This window comes from Lissotriton helveticus, chromosome 5_1 (genome assembly GCF_964261635.1).
Source record: "Lissotriton helveticus chromosome 5_1, aLisHel1.1, whole genome shotgun sequence".
Classification (NCBI taxonomy): domain Eukaryota; kingdom Metazoa; phylum Chordata; class Amphibia; order Caudata; family Salamandridae; genus Lissotriton; species Lissotriton helveticus.
The window spans coordinates 540,948,095-540,974,580 of record NC_136065.1 but is presented as its reverse complement, the minus strand read 5'-3'; positions in this window follow the sequence as shown (position 1 = coordinate 540,974,580).

Genomic DNA, 26,486 nt, shown 5'->3' with positions numbered 1-26,486 from the left:
CACCCCCGTGGACCCCTCACCTCTACTAGCTCAGAGGCAACGCAAAACAGGACAACAGATCTTTCCAAAATAATATATCCCTCAACAGCACATTAGCTCAATCTACAAGGATGTGGCAACCAAGTATGTATAAGTGAAAAAACTCGAACATCAACAATAATGTATGTAACGCTTAGACTACCGGTGAAATACTATACACAATTCAGTTCATGAGTCTTTATTTCGAGTATTTCATCATAAAAGACAACATTTAAATAATCACCATTCTCTAAAACACTTCATGATAATTAAAAAAACATTTGAACAGTGCAATTTATACATACAATACTTACACAAGGAATACAAAAATACTAAAAATACAAAAGTGCTAAAAAGGTGCAGCCATCAGCATATACGCAAATTAGTTAAATATGAGTAAAAGCTTTCCTCGGATTCAATTCTCTTTGGACAATCCGATAAATACCAAATTTAACCCTTATCATTGTGATTTGACTCTGATAATCCACATCCAGCACAATAATTTTCCTACTGCAATTACTACTGGTTCCCTTGTATCTGTCCTCATAATCCTTAATGCCTCTAGGCCCGCCCGCGTACCCAGGTTTTACACATAGGTTTGAGCCACTTATTTCGGGGGGCTAAATAGGCCGGACATACAAAGAAAATGTGTCCAATTGTCTCTCTCTGTTCAGCACACCAAGGACAGAACTCGTCCACTTGCCCTTTCCATTTTTTTGTAAACGATCTTATTGGAGGGGAACCAATCCTCAACTGGTGATATAGCTTCCTATCACTACTCTTGGTGATAGTGTCCCAGTATTCTTCTAGGGATGGATCTAGTTTATGTTCCAAAAACTTGCCTGACAGAGAAGAGGTATTAATCTGGTCTATATATTGCTGGCGGACTGTGAGCCAATGTAATTCCTCATAAGCTTTTTTAGATGCAAACAGAGCATTTGCCGGATCAGTCCACAAATTACTCAGACCCATATTTTCTAATAGTAATCTTACTCTTTTAAACCACGGGATGTTTCCTGAGCCCACCACAGATCTAACATCCAGGATTTCTTTGGCAAAAAGTGCCAGTTCAGTGGTTGTCCAAATCCTCCTCCATAAAGCCACCGGCTTGAAGCGTGCCACGTCATCAATTGCGTGACACCCTAAATCCAATAAAAGAGGCTTTATGGGACTTGAGCTAGGAAGGCCTACTAGAGTCCTAAGAAATTTGTTTTAAAGTCTAACTAACTTGGACAGGTTAGCAAAACCCCATAGGTCCGCTCCGTACAGGATCGTTGAACTTATTTTGGCGTTATACATTTTTAAGTCAGGGCCTTTCCTTTTAGTTAATGAGGACCTCTGTTCTTTGATTAGGCATCCCGTTAGCTGAGCAAATTTAAGAGAAAGCGTATCCACCTGAGGATTCCATCTAAGCCTACTCTCCAGGATAACCCCTAAGTATGTCATAGCATTTACCTGTTCTAGGTGTAGTCCATTCATAGTAACATACCCATTCACCTGTATATTTTTTGTTAAAACCATAAATGTAGTTTTTGTTATATTAACCTGTAGGTCATTGACTTTACAAAATTCCTCAAATTTGTTTAATGCTACCTGCAAGCCCTTCTGAGTTTTTGATAGGATTAGGGTGTCGTCCGCAAACATAAGTAACGGAAACTTCACGCCACCCAAAGCAGGAGCATCAGTTGGACAAGCTTCAAAGTACTGCATGACCCTGTTAATGAACAACCACAACAGGGTCGGCGCTAGTACTCACCCTTGACGTAGCCCACGCAACACGGGGAATCTCTCCGTGACCTGTCCTTGTTTACCCCATCGAACCTGTGCAAGATTTGCTTCATACAACTTAATCACCAAATTTAAAAGCTCCTGTGGCAACCCCATATTTCTTAGGGCCTCCCACAACTTGACTCTGGGAACTAAATCAAAAGCAGATTTAAGGTCTACAAAAGCGGCAAAAATAGTGCCACCACCTAGCCAAACGACCCTCCAATAGATTAAAATAAATCTAAAAACCTGCTCGATCGTACTAATACAAGATCTAAAACCAGCTTGTAGGGGAGACAGCACTTCCTCTAGTTCCATCCAGTACTGGATTCTTGCCAACACCATCCTTGCAATAATTTTCTGGACTGCATCTATTAAACTTATTGGGCGGTAGTTCCCTGGTATTGAGCGATCTCCTTTTTTAAATATAGGCAGGATCTTGGCCCCGGGCCAGGAATCCGGGATACATGCCCCCCCCCACAATTGCATTAGCAAGAAAAGAGATGTAAGGCACCCAATTTATTAGATCATATTTAAAAAGGTCGGCAGGAATACAGTCCATTCCCGGGGCTTTACCACCTTGCACCTTTCTAAATGCATCCTTTACGTCTTTCTCAATAAACAATAAAGTTTGGGGAGATGACGTTGGCAAGGGAGATATACCACCAAGAATTGGGTCGCTCTCCTGGTCCAGTCCCTTTAACTGAGACTGGTAATACTCGACCCAGTCATGAGGTGACACATGGTTTTCTGGAACTTCAAAGTACGCAGAATTTCCCCATTTAACAATATGCCAAAACTTAGTCTGGTTTTTCAACCTGCTAGCCTCAAGAAGCTCTTGCCAGTGCTGGTCGTCCCAGTCTTTTTTGGTCTTTATTTGGGCTTTACGATAGTTTAGCCTGGCCTTCCTAATGTCTGCAATATTACGGGACCTAATTGCTAACACCAGTGAGCCATGGGCTACATGGCATGATTTGTTGTACAACGAATTCCCAGACTTCTTTATAGGTTTTAAGTCAAGGTGGGGAATATTCCATAATGCATCTTCCTCAGCCAAGAGAGACTCGCCTTCATGGTTTAGGGGTTAAAACGAACAGTTAAAATCCCCTGCAACGACCACGTGGCAGTCCAACCCTACAGAATTGTAAAAAGAGTCAAACTACAGAAAGGTTGCCGAACCCCTCCCTCCAGGTTGACCTCTCACATACACATTAATAATAAGCAAATCTATTTCATTTGGCCGTTTCAGTTTGATAACAAGGATATCAGGACTTTCTACCAGTACTTCAAGTGGTCTGTAGTTAAGTGATTGTCTAACCTAAATAGATAAGCCTCCAGAGGGTCTACCTTTTTTAGCTCTTACCGCTGGTTTGTGAAAATTTAGATACCCGGGGCGGTGAATGGATTGCACAGCCCAAGTCTCCTGGAAAATCAGGAAATCATGATCTTCCACTAATTCCAACCATTCTGCTATTGAAGTTTTACTCTGTAAGCCTGCAATATTCCAGGAGATAATTTTTAATATATGTTTGTCATCGGTGGGGTTTACCTTTTTATGGATATTAACCGGGGTCAAGGTCAAGCTAGCCAACCCTCCCCCACTAGATGCTCCATAACCCAGAGACTCTGGAACCCTCCTTTCCGGGATTCGTTCATCCAATCGGACTCCCACTACATCCACCAAACCGGATTCGCCTAGAGAGAATGGGGATCCAGGTGGCAAACTTAGACCCATACCCACCATATGAGGGACACTATCAGAGATCATCAGTCCTGCTTCAGTATCTAGCACCCTACTTTTTATTTCTCTCAATGTTTTATTACAAGGGTGCTGGACCTCTTTAGACCCTTTGGCATGAATCTTAGGTCAGTCTACCCCTTCCAACCCGAGAATATTTCATAGCGATTGGCCAGGAGAAGATAAAACTCAGTTCTACCTTCAAGGTTTTGTCTATGTGGTCTCTTTTCTTGACTATAGTTGGAGTACCTTATTTGGAAGGGGGATACTCGCGTATAAAAATAATTAAAACCTATCGATTAGGTTTCCCCCATCCCTCCTATCCCTGCTTCATAGCAAATATACCTGACCACCCTAGGATCTCTAAAATTTACAATAATGCAGTCTCCCTCTATATCTTTTGGTCTTCAACCCACCCATCTCACCCTTCTTACATGTACGATTTCTGCATTTGTGTAGGCTGGGCGTGATCTATTCCTGTTGAGCCAGTGTATAACTTTGTTTTTCAGCTCTCTAGAAGATTCCACCTTATCTTCATTTGTCCCCGGGACTCCGGCCAAAATTACCGTACACGGGACGGATTCAGGAGGTAAGTTGATACGGGGAGATGCTTTTTCCCAGTCTCTTTACTTTGAGCATTAATCCTTTTAGTCACCATCTCATCTGCCCGTTCACTGTTTACACGGTGATTACCTTCCTCCCTACCCAACACTTTGTCACCCACCCTAATAGGGTTTGAAGGATCACTCAGTTCAGTGGAATGCTCAGAACTGAGATCAATATTCCTATTTTTATCACTACCAACAGCGCTAACTACATTCGGAGGGCAATCCTTGGCATTGATCCTGGGACCAGGATCCTGGTCTTGGTTAACTATGGAACTAGGTCCCTTGAAACTCTCCCCAACCTTTTCAAGCATACTAGAGTTCGCTGTAACAACTTTTTCTAATTTTCCCAAATTCACGTTTATTTACTTTATTCTCTCCAAAAGTGGTAACAACAAGGATTTCACTAGTTGTTCAATTTGATCAAAAAGACCATCATCTGGTCGTTTAGCAGCTAGATGGACTGGCGGTTGATCAAACTTCTGAGAACTTATATCCACAGTGGAGGTAGGGAGATGCTCATTGCTAGTTAAGGAGGGTGTCTGTCTAGAGGTTTTAGTTATTTTCGCTGTTCCTCCCTTTTGGGGGCCGTCTCCACGCTTTCTTTTCCCCAGTTTTTTGCTGAGCCTTGATACCTTTACTCGCCTTTGGCTCAGCAATCAAATTTGTATTTATGCAGGGGAAACCAGATACAGGAGGCACTGTTGTATTCCCCCGTCTAATTTCTATAGGGGAAGACTCTCTATAGATATATTCAGAGGATTGGAAGCAGCAGATCCCTCAGAACCCACCGATATTAAACTAGTTCTGGGGCTCACATCACCCATGGCCGGCTTAGCTAGATGTTGCTCCGGTGTGACTGCAGACCTAATGGTGCCCAAGGATGAGCGTTTGGAGAATAACAAGTCTAAAGATAGACGATTCTCAGTTATGGCAATCTCGTGTTCAAATACAACTGCCGCCCTAGTAATAAACTGGTCAAGCGTACCAGTCACTGACCCCCCAATAGTACTGGGCACAGCCTTTCTTCCTTTCCCGGAACGAAGCGCCATTTGGTTAAAGTGCTCAAATAATTAGGATAATATTAAAAACGAGCAGGTAAACCAGATCTAATTTTAAAACATATGATTACCCTAAAATCAGTCATTCATAGTAATATTAAACCATTAAAACATCAAGTCTCACAATATGGATCTCGAGCTTAGAGGGGTGGCCCAGCCCAGCCCCAGTCGGCCTCGGACGGCATTAGACGGTCCCGCCCTTGTCCCCGGCTTCTCCCGGTGCACACACGCGCGCCTCCCGCGGTACGCGTAAATGGGTGTATCTAAATACAGACAGGAGTGGACAGGAATGGGCGGGAAGAGTCCCCAGCTGTGGCCGATAATCTCTCGCTGCGGCTGCTGGTCCTCGCTGTCCCGCGCTATGGCCAAGTCCCCAGAGTGTCAGAAGAAGCAGATCCAGGTAGGAAAGGCACAAGACGTGTACAATCAGCAAGCCCACAAAACACTGCTACGAGCGGCACACGCGGAGCGGGGGCCGCGAGCAGTTATGAAGGGAGCAGGCAGGAAAGGGTGGAAAGAGTCCCCAGCTGTGGCGATAATCTCTTGCTGCGGCTGCTGGTCCTCGCAGTCCCGCGCTATGGCCGAGTTCCCCAGAGTGTCAGAAGAAGCAAATCCAGGTAGGAAAGGCACAAAACGTGTACAATCAACCAGCCCACAAAACACTGCTACGAGCGGCACCCCTATAGCAATCAAAAACTTTTCAGTGTGTACATATACCATTGATACGTGTAGTGTACTGAATAGTAGACGCAACCATATTATCTCAGACACTAGGGAATGTTTCGGTCATGTAGCTGTGTTCACCCCCCTCCTTTGAAACAGAAGCGGAGTGGGATAGTCCAATGTAAACAACGTCAACGTCCGACTATAAATAATTAGGCTATGCCTTGGGCGTGGTTTACTTCTGCAAAGAGAAGAGACTGCGGTGCAGTGAAGGTCTCCACCCTGCCACGTGGCTGCCGCAGACTTATGTCTGTATCAACTAGTGGTTTCCATCAACACTGTGTACAGCAGGGTTCACAACTTGAGTTCAACTTTGGATCTAAATTTGTATTCAGTATCTGTGCTGAGAAGTGCCTACAAACTATTTTGCGGTCAGTAGTGTTGACAACTTGATACCAGTTGAATTCAGCTTTGCATCAACACTACGGACAGCATTGAATCCAGCCTTGCTTTATTTAAGGCAGAGACAATTGTACTGTGTCCTCAGATTCTGTTAACTGTGCAAAATAGCATTCATCGATCTTTGTGTCAACTACTGCCTTCAATCTACACTGCGTACAACAGGGTTCTCAACTTCAATTCAGCTTTGTATCAACACTACGGACAGAATTGAATCCAGCCTTGCTTTATTTAAGGCAGACACAATTGTACTGTGTCCTCAGATTCTGTGACAAAATAGCATGCTTCGATCTATGTGTCGACTACTGCCTAAAATCGACACTGCGTACAACAGGGTTCACAACTTGCATTCAGCTTTCCATCTACACTACGGACAGCATTCAAGATATCCTTGATTTATGTAAGGCAACGAATATTTTCTTAAAGGATGCCACAAAAAACATTCCTCAATGACTGTAGTGAGTTCTGTTTTCAAATGTACACTGCGATTAAAAGAGTTTACCGCTTGATATTAGTGCCGCCTAAGGACTACAGACGGCATTAAATTCAGCCTCAATTTATTTAAAGCAGAGAAAAAATAGTGCTGTTGCACTGCTAGCATGTGCAAGCACCTTCAATAGCTTCATCATGTGAACTATAACAAAAAATGTACAAGTTTGCGCAAAAATTTACCTCCACCACCAGCAATACCAAGTACCTCTGGGGTATCACCTCAAATTGCCACCAGACATACGTCCCCAATTTGTGAAAGTTACAATGCACTGCGCAAAGAGGAATCGTGTAATTTGTTATGCGGAGCAATCAGTACACCTAGTTTCACAGCAATTGATAACCATCGATGCTAGTTTTTATTCCTCCCCTCAAAGTTCATATACTCCAGTATGCAACAGTGAATGATTTCAGTGCAGCCCGTTCAGACCACGCATCATCGCAGGGTGAGCACACGATAAACCCCAGACGTACCACTAACTCAGTACACCGTAAACAATCGCCACGTGCCCTTGTTAAAGCAAAATTCAATAGTCAAAACACATTTTTACCAGTGAGGTCTGCCTGAACCAGGCATTATCGCAGGCTCCACACAAATCGCCCCTATGTCAGTCCACCACAACTCATGAACTCTTTACGATAGAATCTTCTGTGTATTATTTGACATACAATATTCCTACCTTTGTACAGCAGAAGTCATAAACCATTTAAGATTAAATATCTGTATATGATAGCATGATTACTATTCTACTTCTTACCAACAAAAATTTAATAAAATGGAGTCGAGCCCACGTGCCCGTACCCAGTTCAACTATCTATCTGTGTCTGTGTACTTATTGTGTTTGTAAAATGCTGCTCCTCTGCCCTACCTGCAACATTCTATTTAGAATTACTTTTGCGTTGATTGATGAATCTTCTTGAAATTGTCAAAACTTTTGGCCAGCTCAGTTCCGCTCCTTCCCTTAAAGTTTGGGGGTGATTTGTAAAGCGGGGGCCAAGAAAAAAGGGGGTCCCAAAACGTGTTTTTCCCATGCAATTTCCCATAGGATCTTTACCACGGCTACAGCCCGAACGGATGAACGGAATAACAGCATACATATATATGTATATGTGTGTGTGTGTGTGTGCGTGTGTGTGTGTGTGTATGTCCGTGTGTATGTGTATGTATATATGTGTTTGGGTTGCACAAATAATATACAAATTAACTTAACCAGATTTACGAGCAATCGTAAATCTGGAAATGGCTTAGAATGTTGCGCCACCCTAGGGGTGGTGTACTGAGGTGCAACGAGGAGAAATGTTTTCATTTCTCCCCCTTTTTTGCCTCTTTCAATGTGTGTTGCATTCCACAGCACGCATTTAAAGAGGAAATAACCTCAATTTATTGTTTTTGTGCAGGAAGGTGACCCTTCGTGCACAAAACCAATCTCCCCATAATGCAGGCATCCTTGTACAATGGTGCCTGGGTGACTGCGCAGGCACAGGGGAAAGCAAAGAGATGCAACATATTGCTGTAAATATGTTGCATCCCTGTGCATTGAAATTAACGCAGTGCAGCACAGCAAAATGACTTGCGGTGCCAGGCTGCCTTCCTTTTCTTGTAAATCTGCTCCACAATTTTTAAGCATAAAACCTGGTTGGAACGTGTTTCTGGGTTTACTCTTCAGCAAAGTTGGGTGAGGTTTGGGAGAGTACAGAATGAGGGAGACATAGAGAAGAGAAGGGTCAGGAAAAAAGGAGAGGGTGAAAGATAGAAAGGAATGAAAACTTGACAATCAGAGGAGGGCATAATGATTGGGGAGGAATAAGATAGGGGCAAGCAAAAGAGGCAGCGTAAAAGGAAGAGAAAGTGGAAATAAATAAGGATAACAGGGAGAAAAGGGAGGAAGGAGGTAAAGATGTGTGAGAGACAGAATACTGGAAGAGAGACAGAGGTGGAAGGGTATAGCGCGGTGAAGGGGAGGAAAGAGACGAGGGAAAAGAGGGAATTGGAGTGGAAGGAGGAAAGGAAACAATGCTAGAGTAGGGAACTTGCCAACTAGTAAGCAGGGGTGCAGTTATCATTAGTGCAGCAGATGCCGTGACATTAAAATACAGAATATTTGAGGAGGCCTACTGCACGGCAACTATATATTTTAATACCTACCGGGGAGGGGGGGGAGTATGATCTGTTATTCTACCTTGCTTTAGAGGCCATGACATCTATATTACGTCACTGATCGAAGAGATTGACTAACATTGAATAATGTTCCATTGTTTATGTATCTGTTATATAGTAGTTCTTCATTAATATTACCAGGTAAAAAGTCTCCGATAGTGTTGTCAGTTTCTTATCATACAACACATTGTTTGAAAAAGCTGCAGTATTAATATTCGGACATTTTTCATTTCGCAGTCCTCCTCTGCACATCGGTAACTGCAGAAAAGAAAAAAGTCACGGTAAAATCGTGGTCTTAGTTGTATATGTAATTGAACTGAGGTGATAACGAAGACTAACATTGATAGGATTAAAAACGCATGCGGAGCAGGAACCCACCAAAAGGAGTACATTTACACAGCATAGACAAACCATGCAGAGCAATAGGTTACATCTGTCTGAAATGGGACCAGCAATGACTATGAATTACATTAGTAGATAACAGAAGTCACATAAATAGAAATGCATAACCTAATGCTGCCACTGCTCTTGATTAACAAAGTATTCAGCAATCTAATTTAATTCGAACATGAGCAAGTTCCTTAGCAGGGTGATAATGTGTAATTTCAAAGCAATATGCAAGATTAATAGTTGATCTTGTAATGCAACCAAATGACGAATTATCAGTAAACAACATTTATATTTATCAACAGTGTCATTAACGACCTCAAAGTAACTCAGGCCTGTCTGATTAATGTTTGCTTCTGAAAGGAAAGTGGGTTATTAGTATTCATAAAATATTAAACTTTCCTGGTTACTTTTGTTTTATCGGAGGTTCTTCTGGTCAGTGCTTCTCTGCAGACAATGTTTCTGAGTGACACGTCTGCGATATATAGGTTATCACTCTGTATGGAGCCATTTAAAAAATATTATAAGGAGTAAAGCGAAAATCTGACCAACCGTACATTGAAAACACAAAAGATGTAGGAACAGAGCTTATTTTTTTCGTGACTTTCAATTAAGAAATTGCTATTCCTAATGTTCGAAACTCTTTTGAGTTTCATTAGCGATTCATAGTGGGTCTCAAATGGGCCTACCTCTTGAATATTAACGAGGTTAGTTGCACTTTTTGACCCACTAGGATTCGCTGTCAAAACAGGAATGGTGGCCTGCTGGACCATCTCTGTGATTGCTTTTAAATAAAGCAATCATTTTTTTAAATGCATTTAGTTTTCCTAAAAGGAAAATGGGATGAATTTAAAAAAAAAATCAACTTTTAAAGTTTCATTTTTTAAGAGTAGGCTGTGAGCCCTTGGACCACTCCCTGCTCTTAATATTTTTGCAGCCAGTCTCAATGGGTAAGGGCCCCCTTCCAAAGGAAACCCTTCACCTTTGTGAATGGTCTACCACCAATTGTGAGTTGGCGGTAACTTGTGAATGTTTTGTTTACGAATTTTGGGCGCAAAACATTCGTACATAACACTGCAATTCAGTATTAGAAAGGGATGCCCTCAAAACAACCCTTCCAAATACTGAATCACGAAACCCAAACAAGTTACTGAATCACAATTTGGACTTTGCACATCAGAAAAAGCATTTCTGCAGGCGCAAACAGCCCCATTTGGAAATGCAAGAAAGCTACGTACATTTGCTCATAGTTATTTCTAAACATTGTTCATCGTCAATCCATTTTAACCTGCCTAACGAAAATGCAGTTCAATGTATGGCAATGAATATAAACATAGAGCTCTACTAAGCACTCCCCTTAGGGATTCTAATAATCCAGAGTGTATTGCATAAGTATAACCATTACAAATTTCAATTTGACGAACAGTAACACTGAGGTTATCAATAATATCTTTGCCTAAAGTACACAGATTCCCAAAGAGTCCAACACTTCAAATTAAAGATGTATTCTTTTCGTGGTACTTCCAGCATGGAATCTGCCAATGTGCCATCACGTGTTTTGTCTACTCATAGACTTTTTCAAGGCGGTTAGCAAGAGTTGTCTTTAATATATCTGGAGTACAGTTTCACACAACACTGTCGCATAAATACTTGGTGCTAATAGTGTGAGAGTTTGTCCACAGATGTGTGTAACATCCACAGTTATGTTTCAACTAATTTGCCTCCGTCCAGGCAATGTTGTATCTCTTAAGGAAATACGTCCTAAACAGCTTGTGTGCTAGTTAAAATCTACGCCAAAAATACGCTCGTCTGTGGCGGTCCTTGATAATTGAAACCACAAACATGTGCTTCCTACTTCTTCCGTGAATTTTAAAATGTACACGTTCCACTTTGCCGGAAACCCAGACACTTCCCATACACATAGCCGAGAATGTTTCCAGAACACAAGGTGTGTTCCTTCTCCCCGCGACTCGGTACAGGTAAATTGGGATTTTCTCAATGCGATTCTGCAGGCAAGAGGTTTGTGCCCACAATTAATGAATGTGGCACTAATGCTGTATGTGTCACAGGTGGCTTGTGTCCAAATTAACAGAAGAGTTTCTTGTATTTTTTTCATATACAGGAGTTTGGACTTAGCTTTGTACTAGGAGTTCCTGGTAAAAAAAAAGTGTGCACAAACAAGTTGATCAAAGAGATGAAAGTGTGTTTCAATTAATTAAAATGATTCCTCTTTGAGGGTGAATATAATCTCCCTCCAACCTCTATGGATGAGGTTCACTATGTGTTGGACCTGACTCTTTTTCAGGTTCATCCCCAAACATTTTGTCTTTTGCCTCCTATTTATGTTGGCTTTAGGACTCTGGGTACTTTACCACTACTGATAAGTGCTAAAGTGCATATGCTCTCTGTGTAAATTATATTTCTGATTGGTTCTCTGTGATTGGCATATTTGATTTACTGGTAAGTCCCTATTAAAGTGCACTGTGGGTGCCCTGGACCTGTAAATTAAATGCTACTAGTGGCCCTGCAGCACTGGTTGTGCCAATACACAAATAGCCTTTCAAATGCATCTCAGACCTACCACTGCAGTTTATGAGTGCGCAGTTCTTAACTGCCATGTCGACCTGGCAAGTGCACACACTTGCCAGGCCTCAGCCAAACCCCTTTTACTACACGTTCGTCAGCTCTAAGGCGGGGACCAAGGTAATCCCATGGGCAGGGTGCAGTGTATGTGAAAAGAAGGACATGTCCTGATAGTGAAATACTGTGCACTTAATTTTCCATTATCACAAGGTCTAGCTCTCTCATAGGCTTTCATTGGCGCTGCCTTGTAACATTTTACATGTGTAACTTTCATTTGGGAACAGCTACAGATTTGGATTTTTGGCCCTCTGAACTCAGAATTCAATAAACCACCTTTGAGTAAAAGTGTTTTTTAAATTGTGTGTTTGAAAATGGCGATTTTAGAACGTGAGCATTTTCTTGTTTAAGTATCTTGTGTACCTCTTCTTGTTAGTGTATTCATCGTTTGGTTTTGGTGTGACAAAATGCTGGGAATGTGCATTCTCCATAGACAGTCACAAGGGGGGGTTGAGGTGTGCCCTGCCTTTTCTGGGTGACTAATAGCCAGGCTGAGTAAACCTTTCTGCATTTAGAGTAGTGGGTGGAGGTTTCACTAGCCCCTAAATATACTGTGTATGCTCTGCATAATGTTGTCTCGACCTCCTGTAATGAACCTGGACCAGGGAGGACATAACTGGTTCATTACTGAGCGCAGAGACTCTTGAGGCAAAGACTACAAAGAGAAAATAGGTAGTATACCTTACACCCCAGAACTTTAGATTACTTGTGGACAAAGAGGACCCTGCCAAGAAGAAGAGCTGAAGAGCTGGCAGGAGGAGTACCGCCCCTTTCCTGTGTGTTGCATTGCTGAGTTGGTCTGCAGGTGCTGCTTCTGTTTGTGGGCAGTCAAATGAACTGGACGTTTGCCTTACTGTGGTATCTGACTTAAGAAAATTCTCCATGGGTTTTAAGTAAGTCTTGCCTCCTGTTCGAAGTCTCAGGGACACAAAGACGTCCCCTGCAACTTGCTAAACAGCATTGCGACTTCTCTGCTGGACTTCTGATTGCAAAAAATTGCCAATTCCAGTTCCAGTGCCCTTGGAATCTGGTGGTTGGTGCTGCAACTCAAGAAAAACAACATAGACGCTGTCCACAGTGCTGCCAGGGATGCAGTGAACTGCACAAAGGCCATAGGCACCACTCATGAAGTGTACTGCACACAGCCCTGTCTGCACCGCAGCTCCAACGCCTGCCGATGCCCGCAAGTTATCGACCTCCCCGATGTCAGCACTTGCACTGACACCTGTTGCTACCAGCACCTGTAACTTATCATTGCGGTGCCAAAAACCCAATGTGGGTGACTTTCTGAACTTTTCAACACCACACTGCTGAATGGAACCGATGCCTCACCACCTACACCGCCTCACTTCTCCTTTCAGCCCGGATTCAACACCTCTCCTATGGCAGTAAGGAGCCAGCCTCGCCTCGATCCATCAATGCCTCACCTCTGTGACGCCGTGCACCATCTGTTGACTTCATTTTCAAAGTTACTGTTATTTGAGAGGTCCATGTGACTCCGTGACCGGCTGCGTTCCTCACGGTCAGCACCGAACTTGGGATTTGTGCTTGTCACGATGTCGTAGTAGCCCAAGTTGAAGCTATATGTTTCTACAAGTGTTATTTTCGCAGTAATCATTCTAAAAGTGATATTTTGATAAATATGTATGCTGGATTGTTTATATTTTGTTCTTGTTTGGATTCGATAAAAATACTTTTTTGTCTAAACTGGTGTCCATTTCTATTGTTTTCAATGTGTTACTATGTGTGTTATGTACTAATGCTTTACACTTTGCCTCTGAGATAATCCTGTCTGATCATGCCAAGCTACCAAGGAGGTGAGCTGAGGTTATTTTAGAAGAGTAATCCCCGTTACACTAACTAGGGGCAGGGTCCTTACTGGGACAGAGGACAAACCTACCAACGGGAGACCCCCATTTCTAACACTATGTTTTTGTGGTTTCAGAATGATATTGAAAATGCTCAAAGTGGAAGCACTTGGCCTTTATGTTACAACAAACAGCCAAGGATATTTCCTTCAGAACTCACTGCTTCTCCTCCATTAGATAGTTAGAAGTCCAGGTGACGTCTTCCATATAAAGCCCTATAAAGCCTGATTAGAAAATTGCCAGGGGTGCGGTGGCTGTTTGAAAACACCACATCAGTGGTCCAACCATTGTACTATGAGTACGGTTGTCATTGTAATTTGGGACCACCCCAACCACCAGGGATCCACAATTCCTTGTGGTCTTTGGAAGCAATGTGCATGGCGATGCCCCTGTAACACCGCCATGCATATTACAAGTTTACACACCACCCGCCTTTCCATGGGGGCAAGCCCGGCATGAAACAGCTCATGGTGGTGGTAAAACAAAGGTATCAAATATTAATGATCCCAATTCTAATTGCGAACAATTGAAAAGTAACAGACCCTTCTTAGGGTCACGTGTGGTGTGCTGTGTCACCCCTGTGCTTGAAAAGTGAAGCAAAAGTACTCACCGGAGAGGAGGAGCTTCGCGCGCAACCAGAATGGTGGCGTGAGCACAGGGCTCCCGGACCTTCGCCGCCTCCGCCGTTTATCCTGCATCTTATCCTGTCCGCGACGATGAGTCGTTAATGGCACAACCCGGCTGACCTACTAGCTGTTTTCGGATTTTGATTTGGATCTTGGGAGCCGAAGTTACGGGCTCCTGAACTTTTCTGGCCTGCTCCTTGGTGCTGACCCGGGCTCGATTTCTCTGCCAGCCGGGCAGTAATCGAACAACAACGGCTTGCCCGAGTCTTCTCGCTCTGCCATTCACTTTCGGTTTCGTTTTTGGCTTTGAGACCTCTCCGACTCTGGTTTGCCCTGACCCGCACTGGTCACATTCTGCTCTCCTGCTTCAACTCGAGTTCTGCGCTGGCCTACTGTGGTTTATCGTGTGGTGTGAAGTGCCCACTTTATCCTGAGGACCCGTTTTGGTCGCATCGAGTGTAGCCCTTTTCACCAGGTCCAAGGCTCCCCTCCGGGGCGCTGAACCCAAGATGGCCACCAAGCCCGAGGGTGAGAAGCGCAAGACCAAGCCGGCTCTCCGTGGGAGCTCCGTACAGTCAAACGTTATGGACAGATACACTCTTTCCAAGGGCTCTCCGGGGGGACCGAATAAACCCCCGAGCAACGACGGGTGAGGACCTGACGCTGCGTGATGTCATGGGCGCCATTGCTGGCATGAAGGCCTTGCTGGGTCAACAGTACGAAGCCCTGGCCCACAAACTGGACACAGTTGCTATTGATGTCACTCTGATCAGGGCAGATCTAGCTAAGACCAATGAAAAGGTCAAATCTCTCGATTTAAAGACCTCCAGTCTCACCACCGACGTCTCTGATCTACAGGCGGAGGTCAGTAACCTGCGATCCTCGCACAATTTTTTCTCCCGACGCCTGGAAGATTTTGAAAGCCGTGCACGACGGAACAACATTCGTGTGGTCGGTGTCCCTGAAAAAACGGATGCCTCTTCGGTTGACCTGCCTGTGGAGGACCTTGTTGTGAACCACCTCGCCCCCAAGGGTCTCAGTAAGTTCTTCGCTGTGGAACGGGCTCATAGGATACCGAGAGGAATGCCCAAGCAGGGGGCCACCCCGCGACCCATTATTGCTAGGATTTTCAACTTTCGGGACATAGACGCGATCCTGCAAGCGTCGCGCCAGAGTGGTCCCACTGCCTTTGAAAACACTGCAGTGAGTTTTTACCCGGACTTCACCCAGCAGGTACAGAAACAGCGACTGGGGTTCCAAGGGGTGAAAAAGAGATTAAGAGACAGGGACATGAAGTATGCTATGCTCTTCCTGTCCCGGCTGCGTGTGGTGTACGAAGACCGGACATTCTTCTTTAACCATCCTGAGGCTGCAGGAGACTGGCTTGACACACTGCCCATGCGACAAGAACACTCTGAGTATTCAGGAGGGGCCAAGGGCGGCCCGGTGGAGCAGGAATAGGGGGTGAGATCGGCTCCCGGATCAACATATTGACTTTTGGCAGCGGTTTGATGCTATGCAAATTTGTTTGCTAATGTACTGTCTTTCGGGGCTATGAGCGGGGGTGGGTGGGTCCTTCCTCCTCTAGGGTTCTTTTCGTAGATTAGTTGTGTGTTAGGGCGACAGGCACACTGCAAGTTGGGGTGGCTTTTTAGTCTCACGCAGGGGTGCAGGTGGGGGGGGTGATGTTGGGGATCTGTTGGGGGGTAGATGGGGTGAAGTTACTGTTCTTTTGTTTCTCTCAAGGAAATGTACTGATGATCTACTGTAGGTCTGTGTTGCATCTGTTTTGGGATGGGGGTGGGATTGGTTTCTAGGATGGGGGTAGGGGATTGAGGCTATTGTGTTGGAACGTCAATGGGTTGGGAGATAGGATAAAACGAGGGGTGGTATTACAACTGCTACGTCGTTTATCCCCTGATGTGGTGTTGATACAGGAGATGCACTTAATAGGCAATATATGCCATGCTATGAACAGGCGTGGTTATCGTCTCTTAGCGCACTCCGGATTCACCTCTGGCTCTCGGGGGGTTGGTATTCTAGTCAGAAACTCCCTCCCTCTTCAGGTTGATGATATTATCCTCGATGATAGAGGGCGGTACGCCGCCATTGTCGGGCGCTGGGAGGGGAGGGTCATCACCCTCCTCTCTGTCTATGTTCCACCTGGTTTGCAGACTCCTACTTTTGCCGATTTGGGGAAAGTGATCCTGGGAGTTCCGGAGGGTCAGCTGGTGGTGGGTGGAGATTTTAATTCAGTGGTGTCCGGGATGTGTGATCGCTACCCTCCCAGGGAAATTGCGAAGTCTCAATCCTGGCTGGGACTGGTCGATTTTTGGAGATTGCTCCATCCGGGGCAGTTGCAATACACGTTCCATTCCGGTGCCCACGGTAGTCTCTCCAGACTAGACTATGTGCTGGTGCCGTCTCCGCAAGCCTCCTCTATTAGGGAGATTAAACATCTGGCCAGGGGCATATCGGATCACTCCCCCTTATGGTTGGTCATGGACACGAAGCTGGGAACGGAGGGTCAGGTGGCTCCGATTAACCCCTGGTACCTCCGGGACCCTAAGGTGCGGGCGGACCTGATTAAAGCGCTAGATCATTACTTTGCGGAGAATGTCGGCTCTGTGTCCTCCTCTGTCTCACTGTGGGAAGCATACAAGACTGTCATTCGGGGCCAGGCCCTTTCCTTAGTTAGCAATGTTAAGAAACGTAAACAGGAGGCGGTTGTTCGAATTGAAAATGAAATAACTGCTTTGGAAGGGGAGTTCGATTTGGGGGTTACCCAAGATAGGCTGCACCTCCTTAGCCTTAAGCAACTCGATTATAGAGCACTGGTTACTGATGCTGCGAAAGTAATGAGCAGAGAGCAGCAGGGACGTCTGTATGATGTGGGTGACAAAGCGGGGAAATTACTCCAGTGGTTGGATAAGAAGGAGTGTAATAGTCGTGTGGTTCCGGTGCTTGAGAGTGCGAATGGAGCGAGAATAACTGGCCCTGTTGGGATAGTGGAGTGTTTTGCGGAGTATTTCCGGGATGTCTATTCCCCAGTGTCAGATAGACCTGAGCAGGACTCTCGGCTACTTCGCCCAGATGTGATAGCCCCTTATCTGAGGTCGATGTTTTTGGAATCGTTGGAAACGGGTTCCCTCCCTCCTGATCAACGACTGGCTTCTATTGTTGTAATACACAAGGAGGGGAGGCCGCGCGACCGCTGCACCTCATATAGACCCATATCTCTTTTAAATGCCGAGCCTAAGATCCTGGCCAAACTGCTTGCTACTCGCTTAATAACCGTCATCGGCGACTTGGTTCACCCCGATCAATCCGGTTTTATACCACATCGCAACACGGCACTGAACCTTACGTGAGCCGGCCATTTTGGCTTCTTTGGACGCCACAATGGCGTTTGATACGCTGGAATGGCCATATCTTTGGGCGGCCCTCGCGAAGTTCGGTTTCGGCCCGGTATTTATTAACTGGGTGAAGTTGCTTTACACTGATCCTTTAGCTCAAGTGGTAGTAAACGGCCGAGTTTCCGCTCCATTTACCCTTGGTAGAGGGACGCGACAGGGTTGCCCCTTATCCCCGCTTCTTTTTGATCTCGCCTTGGAGCCCCTGGCGGCCTGGCTGAAGTGGGAGCCGTCTTTGAAGGGCATTCGATGGTCTTAAGACTTTGAAGACCGTGTGTCTTTGTACGCGGATGATATTCTGTTGTATCTCATGTCCCCTCGGAAGTCGTTGGGAGTCCTGTTTGACGTCCTGAACTCTTTCAGTAAAAATACCGGTCTTGTCATTAACTGGTCTAAGTCTTGTATCTATGTTCTCTCGGGCGACGCTCCCCTCTTGCCTCGTGGATGTCCTATACAGGTGGTGCGGGAGGGATTCAAGTATTTGGGGATCTTTATCACCTTGGACCCCGCACTCCGTTATGAGCGTAATTTGTTGCCTCCGCTTCAGCGCCTCAGGTCTTACGTTGCCGCCTGGCGTAGGCTCCCTCTCTCCCCTCTAGGACGGGCGGCATTGTTCAAGATGATGTCGCTGCCCCGGTTCTTATATGCGTTGCAGAACACTTTCGACACTGTGCCTGCTAGCTACTTTTGGGAGGTTGAAAGTCTACAGAGGCAATTGCTATGGGGGGGGGTCGTCCCCGTATTGCTCTCGCGAAGATGACACTCCCGTGGTATGATGGTGGAATCGCGCTTCCTGACATTCGTCGTTATTATTGGGCCTCTCAGATGGGGGCGATTAACCACTGTACTTATGGTCCCGCGCCAAATCCGGCGTTTGAGATGGATAAATGGTTGTTACCCGGCGGGTACTACAGTAGGGTTCTGTACGCACGATCCGCGGGGAGGGCACTCATGGGCCCCACCAGGATAGCAGTACAGGTATGGTATCGCGCCACGGCCGCCCTGGGTTGGATGGATAAATTGACTCGAGCGACCCCGTTGTATGCGTCTGAGAGACTGGGGTCCCTATGGAAAACAAAGGGATTCGATAAGTGGGACGTAATCGGTATCTGCAGGGTAACCGATGTGTGGACCAAAGGTAGGGTCAAGACGTTTGAGGAGCTGAAGGTAGAGTATGACTTGAATGCTAGGGAATTTTTTCGTTACGAGCAAATCCGTCATGCGTTGTTATCTGTTTTTCCAGTGGGTGTGGATATTCCGGAGGCATCCCCGCTTGAGGACCGTATACTGGACGGGTATGTCCCGGACAGCACGATTTCACTAATATATAAAAAGTTGATAAATAACAGGGTTGACCTCCTATGTCGCCTCCGAGAGGCTTGGACTAGTGATGGCTTGGAGCTAGATGATGAGGATTGGCAGGCGGCAGTGTCTTCTCCTAAGGAGGTGGCAATTCCGGCGCGCCTTCTGTTTGTTCAACTCAAAATTCTTCACAGAGTCTTTGTTACAGGGCCGCGTCTGGTGCACATGGGATTTTCTCTGGATGGGCTGTGTAGGCGTGGTTGTGGCCTCGTGGGTACCCTTTTCCACATAATCTGGGAATGTCCTACGGTGGCGCGCTATTGGACTCGTGTGCATGAAGTTATGAGTGAGGTCACGGGTGTGAAGTCGATGCCTGAGGCTAGGCGGTGCTTGTTGAATGCGTGGGAGCTGAATGATTACAATGTGGCGCAGCTTCAATGGGTAACCCTGGGCAATATGATTGCCAAGAGAGACATAGCCCAATTATGGGGTGCCCAGAGGCCACCCATGGTTCTGGCATGGAAACAAAACATGGATTGGTGCATGTTCAGAGAGAAGACGGTGTACGTTGCCCGTGGCAGACCTCGAAAATGGGGGAAGGTCTGGAACCTATGGAATTCGTATCGTGGTGAGATATGTACTCCCCCCCCAAGCGGACTTAGACACTGAACTGCTTCCCTCCCAACCTGATGTTCCCTCCGCAACCCTTTAAGCATTTCTCCTGTTTCAGATTCCTCTCCCCTGCCTCTCCCGTGATTATGTCGATTGTATTGCATCTGTATGTCCCTATCCTCGCATTGATGTGACACATTTATGTATGTACTGCCTTGTGCTGTTTTTTCTTTCATGTTCATTTGTTTTTCACTTTAATAAAAAGAAATATAAAAAAAAAAAAGTACTCACCGGAGTACAGATCAAATCGGACTGCTTGTTGCCATCAAGCTGTTACATTAGGTATCATCCTTGGAAACGCTCGCCCCATTGTGGGCAGGACTAATTTCCAGTACTTCGGATCCATCGACACTATCGAAACATCATCACGCCCCACCTTAACTGTGCCCCATAATTGACTCCATCCATTGCCAAGTCACAAGTACCGTTGAACCCGGCTGGGTTCACTGTGAGTACTTTTGCTTCACTTTTCACGCACAGGGGTGACACAGCACACCACACGTGACCTTCATTGTAAAAAACAGATGTCCCCCTACCTTTGGTTCTGATGAGACCCTTTATTCGCAACAGGGTCGAAACGCCGTCGACGATTAAAGGAAAGCGTGCCTTGCAAACAGCACTTATGAGTCTGTGTATCTCTCTTGTACATATTCATAATGGTCCCTTTCCTTGAAATAATAATTGCACAGAAACCTTGTAAATTCTGTCACCAGTAATCACTCAATTGTCCTTTAGGTTCTTCATATATACACTGGGGACACTTTTGCACTGTGAAACTCCTGTAAATGTACATATCTTGATTTATGTTTGCAAATACAATTGCATTGTCAAAAATCCTTCACTGTGAGCCTCCTTTTCTCTCTTTGACATCCCCCATAACCCTTGTTTATTATCGCTATTATGCTTTATTGTTACTACACCAAGTAATCATATCACTCCACTGGAACCGCTGTTTCCTATATAAAATACACACCCTGGTTCCACAGTGAGTAGGGTTCCCTTGTTCTCTCATTTGGAGGTCTATCATGGCAGCCATGAGGTTACACCGGTCGATGTCCAGTGGAGCCGAAGCAATGGTACCCTGAGTAGGAACGGGGACCTGGCATCTGCACTATGACAGCATAATTGATGGCGGTCAGTCTTTGTCCAGCTGTTGCTGAAGCTGGCGCATAGCCATGGACTGGTAGAGTTCACGTACATTTTAGTCACCCCTAATGTAGTCCCAAGGTACCCCTGTGGGCAGGGTGCAGTGTATGTGAAATGTAGGACATGCCCTGATGTGTGTGACATGTCCCGATAGTTAATCACAGTGAATTTAGTTTTTCAATACTGAAAGGCTATCTGTCTAATAGAATAGAATGGGAGTTTATTTATAATATAACTTCCCATTGGGACCAGATAGGAAGATAAAGTTTAGCATGCCTGAACTCAAAATGTTAAAATGCATCTCTTGGTGAGGGTGATTTTTACATTCTGTGTTCGAAAATACCACTTTTAGGAAGTAGTTATTTTCTTGCTTTGCCATCCAGTGTGCCTCGGCTACGCGTGTATTGACTGTCTGGCTTTGGAATTATAGGGGCTGGGGATGTGTAATGGCTCCAGAGAGTCTTGATGAGTCAGGGCTGGGCTTATTAAACCTGGGTTGCATTCAGAGTAGTGAAAGGAGTTTTCACTAGCACCTGAATAGGTCCGGTCAGCATTTAGAGTGGTGGGAGGAGATTTCTCTTTCACCTGACTAGGCCCTGTCTGCCTTGGACACTGCTGTCTGCACCTCCGGCCAGGAAGCTGGGCCAGAGAGGACCAAACTGGTTTGACTAAGCACAGACTTTAGAACTCGTTGGAATCAAGAAGCCTGCCAAGAAGAGGAGCTGGAAGAGCTGCCGGGAGGAGTACTGTCTCTTTGCTGTGTTGTTGCTTTGTTGGATTGACCTGCAGTTGCTGCTTTTGTCTTGGGCAGTGAAAGGACTGGACTGAAATTTCTTTTACTTGTGCTGAGTATCCCGAAGGGCTTGAAGTAGAGCTTGTCTCCTGTTCTGAAGTCTCAAGGACTGCAAAGTCTTCACCACCCTCAAGGTACCACTTCTGAAATCACTGTTTCAGTTGCCACAGAGAAGGGAAATGCATCCGACTTCGACACTTGCTCTGTTTCCTAAAGGCACGGCAGAAGGCATCATCGGCATCTTGCACCGCAACCCTGGTCTCACTGACTATTACCAATCCCGCCAAGCCACTACTTGCACATGACCTGTGGGCACCGCCCTCTGCACCACCTTGCTTCGCTTCACCATACTGGTCTAACCGACGCCGTCACTGCTGCTGACTTTGACATCCGTGACCGCATCATGGCTGGGGGCGCTGCTCGTAGGTTTCACGTTGCACTGCCTCGTCCCACACAGCAGTCTAGGCCGACTGATGCCAGCTCCCGCTAACTGACTCTGTCGCTTTCAACGCAACCTGCCAGCACCGCCTGACCCTGCACTGTAAACCTTGCTCTCACCTACGCTGTCTGGACCATCATCACCGAGCCGCTGCCTGCACTACATCGAGAGGGCACCGCACCCTGCACCGCTTCCATTTTGCAATGCAACGGTTGCCACGTCTGGCTCACACCAATATGCCAGTATTGTATGTTGGATTCTTATTGTTTTGTTTCTTGGTTTGGATATACAAAAATATTGAATCTTTTTCTAAACTGGTGTGGTGTCCATTTGTAGTGTTTTCACTGTATTACTGCTGGTTATGTGCAAGTGCTTTACACAATGCCATTGAGATAAGCGTGACTACTCATGTTAAGCTACCAAGGGGGTGAGCAGGGGTTATTTTAGGAGTGGAACTCCCTTATACCCTGAGTAGGAAGGGTCCCTGCTTGGGAAAAGGTGCAAACCCTTGCCAACTAGAGACCCCCATTTCTAGCACTTTGGATCTCCTGTGTTGGTTGGTGCATCTGCCCCCCTGCATTGGGAATGGTCAGGGGCTGCTCTTCAAGACGCATGTGCTGTGCTTCAAAATGACAATTGTACCTTGCGGGTACTACAGTGGGATTCAGTACTTGCTGGACATGTGGAGGGCTGCGGCCTGGAGATGTGACACTGGATTGTTTGCTTGTCAGATGCATTGGTGAAGGTGGTGCAATTGTGGATACAGGTCCTTGGTATTGGGGCTGTGGCATGGATTCATACAGCACGACCGGAGTGACTGGTGCGACAGGAGCCTACTTGGTGCGAATCAATACAGTGAAAACTGCAGGCCCAGGTGGGGACTACACCTGGTTCTTGGTTCCTTGGCATTGGTAGGCTGGGCTTGAGGTCTGGGAAGCTTTTCACTGTCTAGAACAATAGACCAGTGTGTCAGTCATATTACATCATGGGCAAAGATAAGGCTACGCATCCCACGCAGCAGACGAAAATGGATGGATACTCAGCCATGCATACCAGTGAGGGCCAGCGGGCAACGGAGAGGGCCCATCCCCAAAACATGCCAGAACCCACACTGGCTCAGATATAGGCAGCCATTATGGCGTCTGGCCTGGTGGTGCAGCCCAAGGTGGAGGCAATAGCAATAGTTGTGAACCTGTTGAGAGCTGACTAGCATAAGGTTGCGGATGGCTCACTGGAGACAGAGAACCAGGTTGACCGAACTTAAGGAGGAGGTTTCACAAATGAAGAAAATGGTGCACACTCTTGAGACCCGCTCGAACCAAATGGAGGCCCTGATGGAGGATGCCAAGAGGAAATTGCCTAGGTGTAACCTCCGACTCATGGGCTTCCCAGAGGGGGCAGAGAGAGGAGGTCCTGAAGTCTTCTTGGTAAAATGTATAAAATTGACACGCCTAAATGCCAAGGTCCCCAACTTCTTCACCGTGGAAAGGGTGCATCGGTCACGGGCCTCACCACCACAGCCTGGGGCTCCCCTGATATATTATTGCTAAATTCCTGAAATACAGAGATTGGGATGAGATTTTGCAGCGGAATCAGGGAGATCCAAAGTTTGGCAATGTAATCATTCATACCTTCTTGGATTACAATAGAGCTGTACAATTGTAGATGCATTCATTCCGTGCTGTCAAGCATAAAATGACAGCCATGGGACTGCAATATATTTTTATTACACTCTGCCAAGCTGAAGGTGATTCACAATGACCGGACGGTCTTCTTCACAACAACAGAAAAAATGTGGGATTGGCTGGAGATACAGAGTGATGACCAGATGCAGTTAACAGCTGCGGTGTGGAGGCACAACACGATGGGACTCAACAGCCTATCGGGACGCAACCACAAAAGTGAAGTAGACGGAGAAGCATGGCACCATGGTGGTGGTGGGGATTGATGGCACTATCCTGGAATCATAACAGCAGGAGAGGGTGGAGGCCAGGGTGCTGGTTGAAACAGTCATGTCAGGAGCGTCAATGGTGGTTCAGAGATACAGGAGGAGGCCAAGAGTACACCGCTGGACCCTACAGAGATCTGAAGGGTGCAAAGTTGAAGAGGTGATGGTGGTTGTGGGTGAAGGTTTACACCACCTACATTTGATAAGATACATACCCTGCCTTGAGTGGGTTTGCTTACACTAGCTTGGCTTTAATGTGACTATTTCAGACATTCACAGCCATAAAATGTTACTGTGTGGGATTCTATATGGGACTATTCTTTACTTGATCAAAACTGCCAGATCCTTCAATTGGTAATGTATGTCGTTGGGATGGATGCACAGGGGCAGCTACTATTGAAGGGGCTTGGACGTGCTACACTATTAACACTCCCTCCCATTATTGGTTTATTCTTTCTTTCTTATAATTAGTATACTAATGTTTTCCGTTTTTGGTTATTGTTGATCAATTGGTCAGTTGTATAAACTGAGTATCTGTTTAGCACACACACTTGGAGCCACGGAAGGTGGGACGCCTGTGAAACATAGGAGGAGGGCGGCGGCTGGGGGGAGGTGGTATTTCCCTTTGCAATTTGATTCCTTATCATGCTTGTTATCAGGGAACGTCTGTGACAGGTCCCGCTAGAATGGCACGGTTTAGTCAATGGTGGGTTGGCTGAGATGAATGGGCAGGCACAAATTGAGTTGGGGTGTTTACTTGTTGTAGGCCTTGCTGTTCTTCAGGTTCAGACACCATGTTTTTTGTTGTTAATTACAGTAATATACTTTAAGGAAAAGTGGTAGATGGGTGGGATGGGTGGTCGGGGTAAACAGTGACAAAGAGGGGGGAGTGGGTAGATGCAGAGTTGATGTATAATGGTGGAAACAATACGGTTGCTGTCCTGAAATTTACGGAGCTCCTTTCATTTGTTATAAAGCAGGGTCTAATTTTACCATATAATGCCCCAGGCGCATTCTGTCCACACCTGAAGCCTGAGAGTCTCAAAGACTTTTGCCCAGCCATAGACAGGGTTATGCTACATTGTTCACATGGCCATGAGCTTCTGTCCTTTTGTAACCTCAGATGGATCTCTCCTGTGAAGGCCAATAACCTCAGGTCACTGCCTTACTGATAAACAAGTCCCCGAGCCCCTTTCCTCTGTGCTCACATCTTACTGTAAATTGAGACTATGAAAATATAAACAGGATGCATCTGCCATCTAGAAGAACAAGACGGGCTAAGATTAGAGGTGGGGGCCAACCACAACTTCACATCTGATATTTTGCCAGCTTCGGATACTAAGACAGCTAAATGGCTTAAAATGACACGTAACCTTTTATAAAATTCTGTTCATTTTGTAACTGTTGCTTTCTTATATTCCAAGAAGTGATGTCAATTGTTTTTGATAAAGGGCCCAGCTTTTGCTATATCCTGCGGTCAAACACCTGTTAATGTTTCTATTCTGCGGTCACCAGTTCCTCATTTAAACTGTATAAAAGACTGTCCACTTACCAACTCAATGAGCACCTCAAGAAAGGATCACACGACAGAACTGCCCGTTGTCCCAGTTATTGTTTGTGCTTGTGATGGAGCTACTCGCGATCAACCTCAGAGAACACCTGTTGGACTGAAATGTTCCAGTTGGTGACCGTCGTCACATTGTTTCACTGTACGTCGATGACGCACTGATATATGTGAAGGACCCAGTGGAGTCTGTCCCACTCCTTATGCAGCTGCTGGGGCATTTTGGGTTGGCATCCAGATTACGCATTAACCGCCTCAAGACAGTGCTTTACCCCTGGCCGCATTGGTGGGCAGAGAGGTGGCACAGCTTCCAGATGTGGCAATGGCATTGGAAGTGCTTAGTTTTGGGTTTCTAAGGATTCAAATTATCCACAATAGTAAACTTCAGTATGCCCTGAATATGGGGAAAGTATTTGAAGACCTGGAAAGTATTTGAAGACCTGGAGCATTCAATCTAATTTTTCAACACTACCACTGTTTGTCCTGGGTAGGGTGGCTCTATGCAAAATGATCTTTCTCCCTTTTGTCTCTGTTCGATGTAGAACTCTTTTTGTACACTGCCCTCAGCTGTGTTCAAACAAATAGATAAGTTAATGTTGGAACTGGTATAGGGGAAGGGATACAGGGTGCGTTTGGACGTGTTGAAGCTGGATTTGGGTGAGGTCGGACTGGGGCTTCCTGATCTACACCAGTACCATCTGGCAGCTTTACTACAATACGCGCAGATGTG